The following is a 6443-nucleotide window of genomic DNA, read 5'->3' as shown; positions in this document are numbered from 1 at the left end:
AAAACCACTCTACTTAAAAATGTTATTTTAATATGTAACCAATTTCCTGTTCTTTTACGTGGATAAATAAAACAATATTTTAAAATATTATTTTCTGTTTTAATTTTCTATTATGGTAACAATTGCTAGGTATAATACACTTAAAATTCCTTTGGAGTATTAATAATTTTCAAGAATGTAAAATGGTCCTGAAACCTTAAATTTGAGAACTACTGGTTAAGTAAGGGATAGCTGATAGCTGGACCTGCAGCTTAAATGGCATCTACCAGGATCCTGTCTCCATATCTGACTGCTTTTTTGGGCGGTAGCTTTCTGCTCAGGCATGTGATGATAAAGACAACTGGTGCAACTCCAGGATTTTATCTACCAACCTAGCCACCTTTTGGGGCCACCAGAGAAATTCCTAGTTCCAATGTTGACCACAGTTGAGTCACAGGCCTATCCATATACCTATCACTTGATCCAGGAAATAGTTTACACCTGGATCATTTTGTCCACCTCTTGAGTTAGAAGCAGGGTCAGCTCACCAGCACCACAGGACAGCTGAAGAAGGATTGGTTTCCCAGAGAGATGATGAACAGGTGAAAAACCAAGTCTCCTACCTAAAAGTCTAAATCCTATGCTAAGGGTTCAGAAGTACAACTACCCCTTTCTCAGATTCCTGACCCTTCACCGTACCATCTTGAGATACTACAATTGTCTTTATCTTCTTGGGGAAAGGAGTCTGATTTCTTTGTCTAGAGTTTGGGTCCAAATCACATGTCCTAACCGAAGTTTTCCTTATACATTAACTGTTGATCCAAAAGCAAGTTGTCTTTTTGCTATACATTTATGCAATAGCTCTAACTTAGCTGAGATTCCATTCCTAAATGTCTAAAGATTTCAATTTCATGAGAGCTTATGCTGCTTACAAGGGTGCCTCTTGTCAGTTCTTTTAACATTTTAGAGGCTTCTGTGTCCTCATCACTGAGAACAGGGCATAGGGGAGTTGTCCCTTGCATCTTTAATATTCTTTGAATTCAAACATGGAAGATGGGATAGGGTTGGGAGCATAGCTCAGTGGCAGAGAACTTATGGATCATACACAAGGACCTGGGTTCAATCCCACTATCCCCCCAAAAACAGTTGAAGATGAGGAAGAAGTTATCCCCAACCTGGTCTATCAGTTGCTACTGAGAATACCTACAAAAGGAAATTTTACATAATTACCGTTTCAGATTACAGATCATTTTCATTAAACATTTGTTTCTTAAATGTTTTTGGTAATAATATAAAATAAAAGTTTTATCAGTCTTTAATCACTGAGTTTATATTCTTCACTGATTATCTTTTTCTTATGTCTGTTGCCTTTTGCTTTCAACTTCATTATATTTACTTATATTTATTTATCAACAAATGAAATTGTATATGTCTATGGTGTCCAAATGATGTTTTCATATACCTACATATTGTGGAATGGTTAAATCAAGTTAATTAACATAGCCATTACCTCACATACCTTTTTTTTTTTTTTTTGCCATTGTTGGTGAGAGTACTAAAATCTGTTCAGCAATTGTCACATATACAGTACATTGTTTTTTAACTATAGTTACCATGGTTACATTGGATCTCTTGAACTTATTTCTCCTGATATTTTATATAGCTTTATTACTTTTAATTTTAAACATTAATTATGCAAAACCTTAATTTTACAAAGTATAAATGAAGCAGTCATTGAGAGTCACAAGAAATAGTTCTTCAGAAAAAAAAAGTATATTTAGTTTAAAATTTATTTAAAATAAAACATTATTCATTACTTTGAAAGAAAAGTTAATGTTTCTCCTATTGTTTACAAATTAAATTGCAAAGGAAACCCCAATAAAAATTGCATAAATTATCTTTAAGAATCAACAAATCTTACCACATGGTTTTATTGGTTTCATCTTATGTTTCCATAAATATACTACATTACATGAGAATAAGAATTTATTTGTTTATTTATTTTTTTGGCTTTGAGCCCTTAAGGTTATGACTAAAGTTACTACTCAAAATCAAATAACATGCGCCATGTGTTGTACATAAAATATCATGTAGTCTTATTTGCTTCTCTAGATCAACTTTCATTAAGCACAATTACAAACACCAAACTTGTTATCACATCCCACAGTAGTTTTTAAACTTTTTTGAAAATAAATTCACATTATCACATACTTTTAAATAGAAAAAGTTTTAGTAAACATATTCCTTGGAAATAATTCGAATTTGTTCCAATAACCTAATAACTAATGCTTCTGGGTAAAAGATATAGTTATTGTGTATTGTTTTCATTTGAATAAAAATAATGTTAAATGATATGCAATATTAATTACAGTTACATTGATAACCTGAAATCAGAATAACATTCAACTGTGAATGTCTAGTACTTAAAAGGCACTAAATAAGTCTCTTCATTTAAAGAATGATAACAAACAATCTTGGAGTAAATAACAAATTAAAATGTAGAATAGAAGAAAATCTGCCTCAAATTTGCATTGAGTTTAACAAGCAGAAATTTGACTCAAGAGTCGTATTTCAAGATGAGAGACTCATCAAATATTATATGGCATTTTCTTCTATAAAGCCCTGTGCCACCACCTTGACACCAAAATGTTTACCCAAATCGCATAGGCTGCCGTTTCTCAAACTTGGCTGCATAGCAGAATTGCCTGGAGGGTTTAAAAAAAAACCTCATTCCTGTGTCTCACTCCCTGAAGCTCTGCTTTAATTGGTCCCGGGGTCTTGTAGCAACTATTTTCTAGCCCTTTGGTAATTAGCCATCTGTATGGTGTTTTCAACTTTCTAGGTTTTATCAACTGTGAGACTGTTTTGATTGTCAGGTCTTTGTGGGAAGCTGAATTCTGCATAGCAGTGCTTACTGTGCAGAACGATTGCAATGCCTCTCTTCGCCTAAATCCATTGCCTCTCACACTTCCTTACTCTCTCCCAGTAGAGGCAAGTGGCTGTGGAGGCAGCCACGGTGGCTGATCATCACTGAAAATACCAAAGAAAAGAATTGAGCTGCCTCCTTGATTTTTTTTTTTCCATTGAGCATTAATGCCTTTTTTACATTTTCTCTACATCTTGTAAAAACTGGGTTTTTTTTTTTTTTTTCTTTTTTTCCCCAAGAAGCAAATTATGAATTTATTGCTGGGGATGGAGTAGTAAATAGGGACCATAACTTCTCGGTCCCTTTGGGACACAGTAGAAAATTCTGAAGCAAGCAGAAGCATAGTAAGTGCTTGCTTTCTTTTAAAGCTATTTCTGGGGAGGGAGGAGGCTATTGTAATGGTAAATTTCACTGGGAGAAGAAGAAAGGGTTGGTAATCAATCAAAAATGAGGTATTCCTTTGAGTTTTTGCCATTTTCTTCCTAGATAGTGAGAGGTTTTTCTCTGTAAAAATACACAGAAAAAGTTTGAGTGTATGTATGTTAAAAAAGCAGTGTTTAGAGTGATCCACTGAAAGAAGTTTTTACAAACGGAGAGGAGAGATATAGATCACTGGGGGTTTCCGTGAGAACTCAGAATTCCCGGAGCAGGATTTATATTGCAAAATGTTCAAGTGAGAAATCCTTCTGTCTCGGCATCTTGGAGTGAAGCTAGGAGGAACACTGTACATCAGGAAGAATTCGTTCCTCTAGACCTGTCTTTTGGCCGGCATGTGTCACAATCGGACAGCTTGTGCTACAGAAGCGCCACTTGCCTGAATCTGCCTCGGGCATTTTAAATTGAACTCGAGGGATCATGGTTTCGGCATGATGAAGAGCACGGAGAACTTTGATGAGGCCAGTGCCACGCTAAACCCCAGCGCGACCCCCAAGGGAAGGTACATTTATCTGGAAGCATTCCTGGAGGGAGGAGCTCCCTGGGGTTTTACTTTGAAAGGTGGCCTGGAGCACGGAGAACCATTAATCATCTCTAAGGTATGCTTCTTGTTTCAATGTTATCTTTATTCATATTGTGTATTCATATTGTGTTTTTACACCCCCCACCCCCGTTTTTAAACTTGGGCCAGATTGGTCAAAACTGCAAAATAATTCCAAGGATTGCCTCAATATTACTTAATTTCATGTTTCATGCCTTTCTGATTATCTGGAAATATTTTGGATAGCTTGGTCTTTGAAAGAGAAATATGTCTGGCTCATTTACTCTTTGAAATCCCAGGAAAAATGTGCTCATTTGAAAGATAATCTTCCTTTTTGTGAATGAAATGGTGTAAGATCAGTTGCCACATGAGCTTTTCAGTTATAAATCAGATTAAAGATTAACAGCATGGTCAGATGGTGGCATAATATGTTTATGGACAGAAAATATTTGCTCTGTCTCCCTTCAACTGAAAATATCTAATTTTTAAAAATATTTAAATTTCGTATATGATTCTGGATAATTTATTGCATAAATATTATTTATTGCTTTTTTTACACACTCAGGAGAATTAATTCAGCTTTCAGTATAATTCAAGAGCAAAACACTACTTCTCTCACATTACTCTGTGTAAACACGTTTTTGTGTATTTGAATCAATTTTTAGATCTTAGTCATATTGAAACAGTCTCAATTCTTCATTTATCTTTTGGTGTGAGTAGTTATAACCATTGAGTGAATCCTTGTGCCTTAGATATTTCTGCTTTTCTCTTAAACTATAGAAATTAACATTACTTGTTATAATATTTAAAAATTTTAGAATATTAACTGTCTAGTGCAACAATTTAAGTGCCTTTTTTACATGTTTTTTCTCTGAGAAACAATTGTAATTGAAGGAGAAAATTTTTTTGGTTTGAAGTTGGGGGAAATGACAATATATTCTTCATTTGAGCTCTTGTTATTTGTTATACCTTATATCCCCAAAAGTGTTTTGAAGGAGAGCAAATTGATTTTTACTGTGGAGAGCCTTAGGACTTGGGATTCACAGCAGCCAGCCAAGGGTGTTCAGGAGATATTCTATAAATGGTGTAACCTTTTCCTTAACTTTGGAAAACAGAGGATGTGTATTTATTTGAGTTAGGAAGGATTCTATGTGTAAAAAAACTTTAAAAATTTATAGAGGCCTAAAGTATATTGAGATTGCTTTTTCTCATATTACAAGAAATCTAGAGTTAGGATATCTAGGCAAGAACAGCGCCTCAATAAGGTCATCAAGGTCCCACTTGGACCTTTACTGAGTCATTCTTATAATGTGGTCCTTCGAGTTTATGGTTGTATGACGGACGCTGCACCCCCAGCATCGTTTCTTCACTCCAGGTAGGCTTTTGGCTCGCCCCGTTCCCATCAGATTTGTACTTACATCTCATTGGCCAGAACTGTGTCACATGCCTATCTTTAGACCAATCACTGGCCAAAGGGAATGAAATTACCAAAACTAGTTTAGACCAGTTAGGATTTCTTTCATGGGTTCTGCAATGGAGGCCTTGTCTCCTGAAGTCAAGAAGTCTTTGGGTACTGTTTGAACAAATTGGGGTTCTTTTTAGAGGAAGAAGAAAGGAATGGCTGGCTATTGGGTAAACAGCTGAGAATGTCTGCGCAAACATTATCCCTTGCATTTTAAAACTGATTTTATCCTCAGTTTGCCTGACCTTTAATGATAAAATACTATGTATCCATTTGTTAGATGTTTGTTGTCAGAAAGGTCTGATCCTGCCTGGTGAGCTAGCATGTCTAAACCTTCATGGTCTCTGCAGAATGGGGGCATACTATTATCTACTTTTTTAGGCTGCGTATGATTTGAATGTGATCGTACATTTAGCATAGGTTCTGCTACATAGAAGTAGCTCAAAAAATCTTAGCAAAGATTATGATTATTTGTTTTCCTTTTAACAGGTATTTATATTAGACTGATTTGACTACTGCACAAAGATCCAAAATAACAATGGTTTAAATAATTTTGGAATTTATTTATTTCACATAACAGTCTGAGCATAATCCAGACTGAAAGATGGCTCTTAATATTGTTAGGGACTCAAGTTCCTTCTACTTTTTACTTCCATCCTGGTCTGATGTTCCATTGACATGGTCCAAGGTGACTTGCTATCACATATGCTTTCCATTCAGAAAGAAATAGGAAAGGGGAAAGACAAGTCGATCTCCATAAGGGTACAATCTGGTCAGTTACTCTATCCAGTATGGTAGCCAATAGTCATATGTGGCTATTTCCATTAAAGTTAAAGGTAACCAAAAATGAAATAACATTGAAAATTCTGATCCTCATTTGCAATAGTCACATTTCAAGTGTCACATTGCTCTAAAACTCGAACATCTCATCCCATTTTGTCTGTCCAGCAAAGCCCTGTTTGTGAATGCCTCATTTCTTCTCCCTGAAGTTTTCCTGATGTGTTCCAGCTGCATTAGGAGGTCTCTCTTCTATATTCCTATATCATATACTTATTACATGGAATCATGGTATTTTATGTATGTTGCTTGCTTTCTCAGAA

This window comes from Sciurus carolinensis, chromosome 10, assembly GCF_902686445.1.
Source record: "Sciurus carolinensis chromosome 10, mSciCar1.2, whole genome shotgun sequence".
NCBI lineage: Eukaryota > Metazoa > Chordata > Mammalia > Rodentia > Sciuridae > Sciurus > Sciurus carolinensis.
This window is presented reverse-complemented; position numbering follows the sequence as displayed.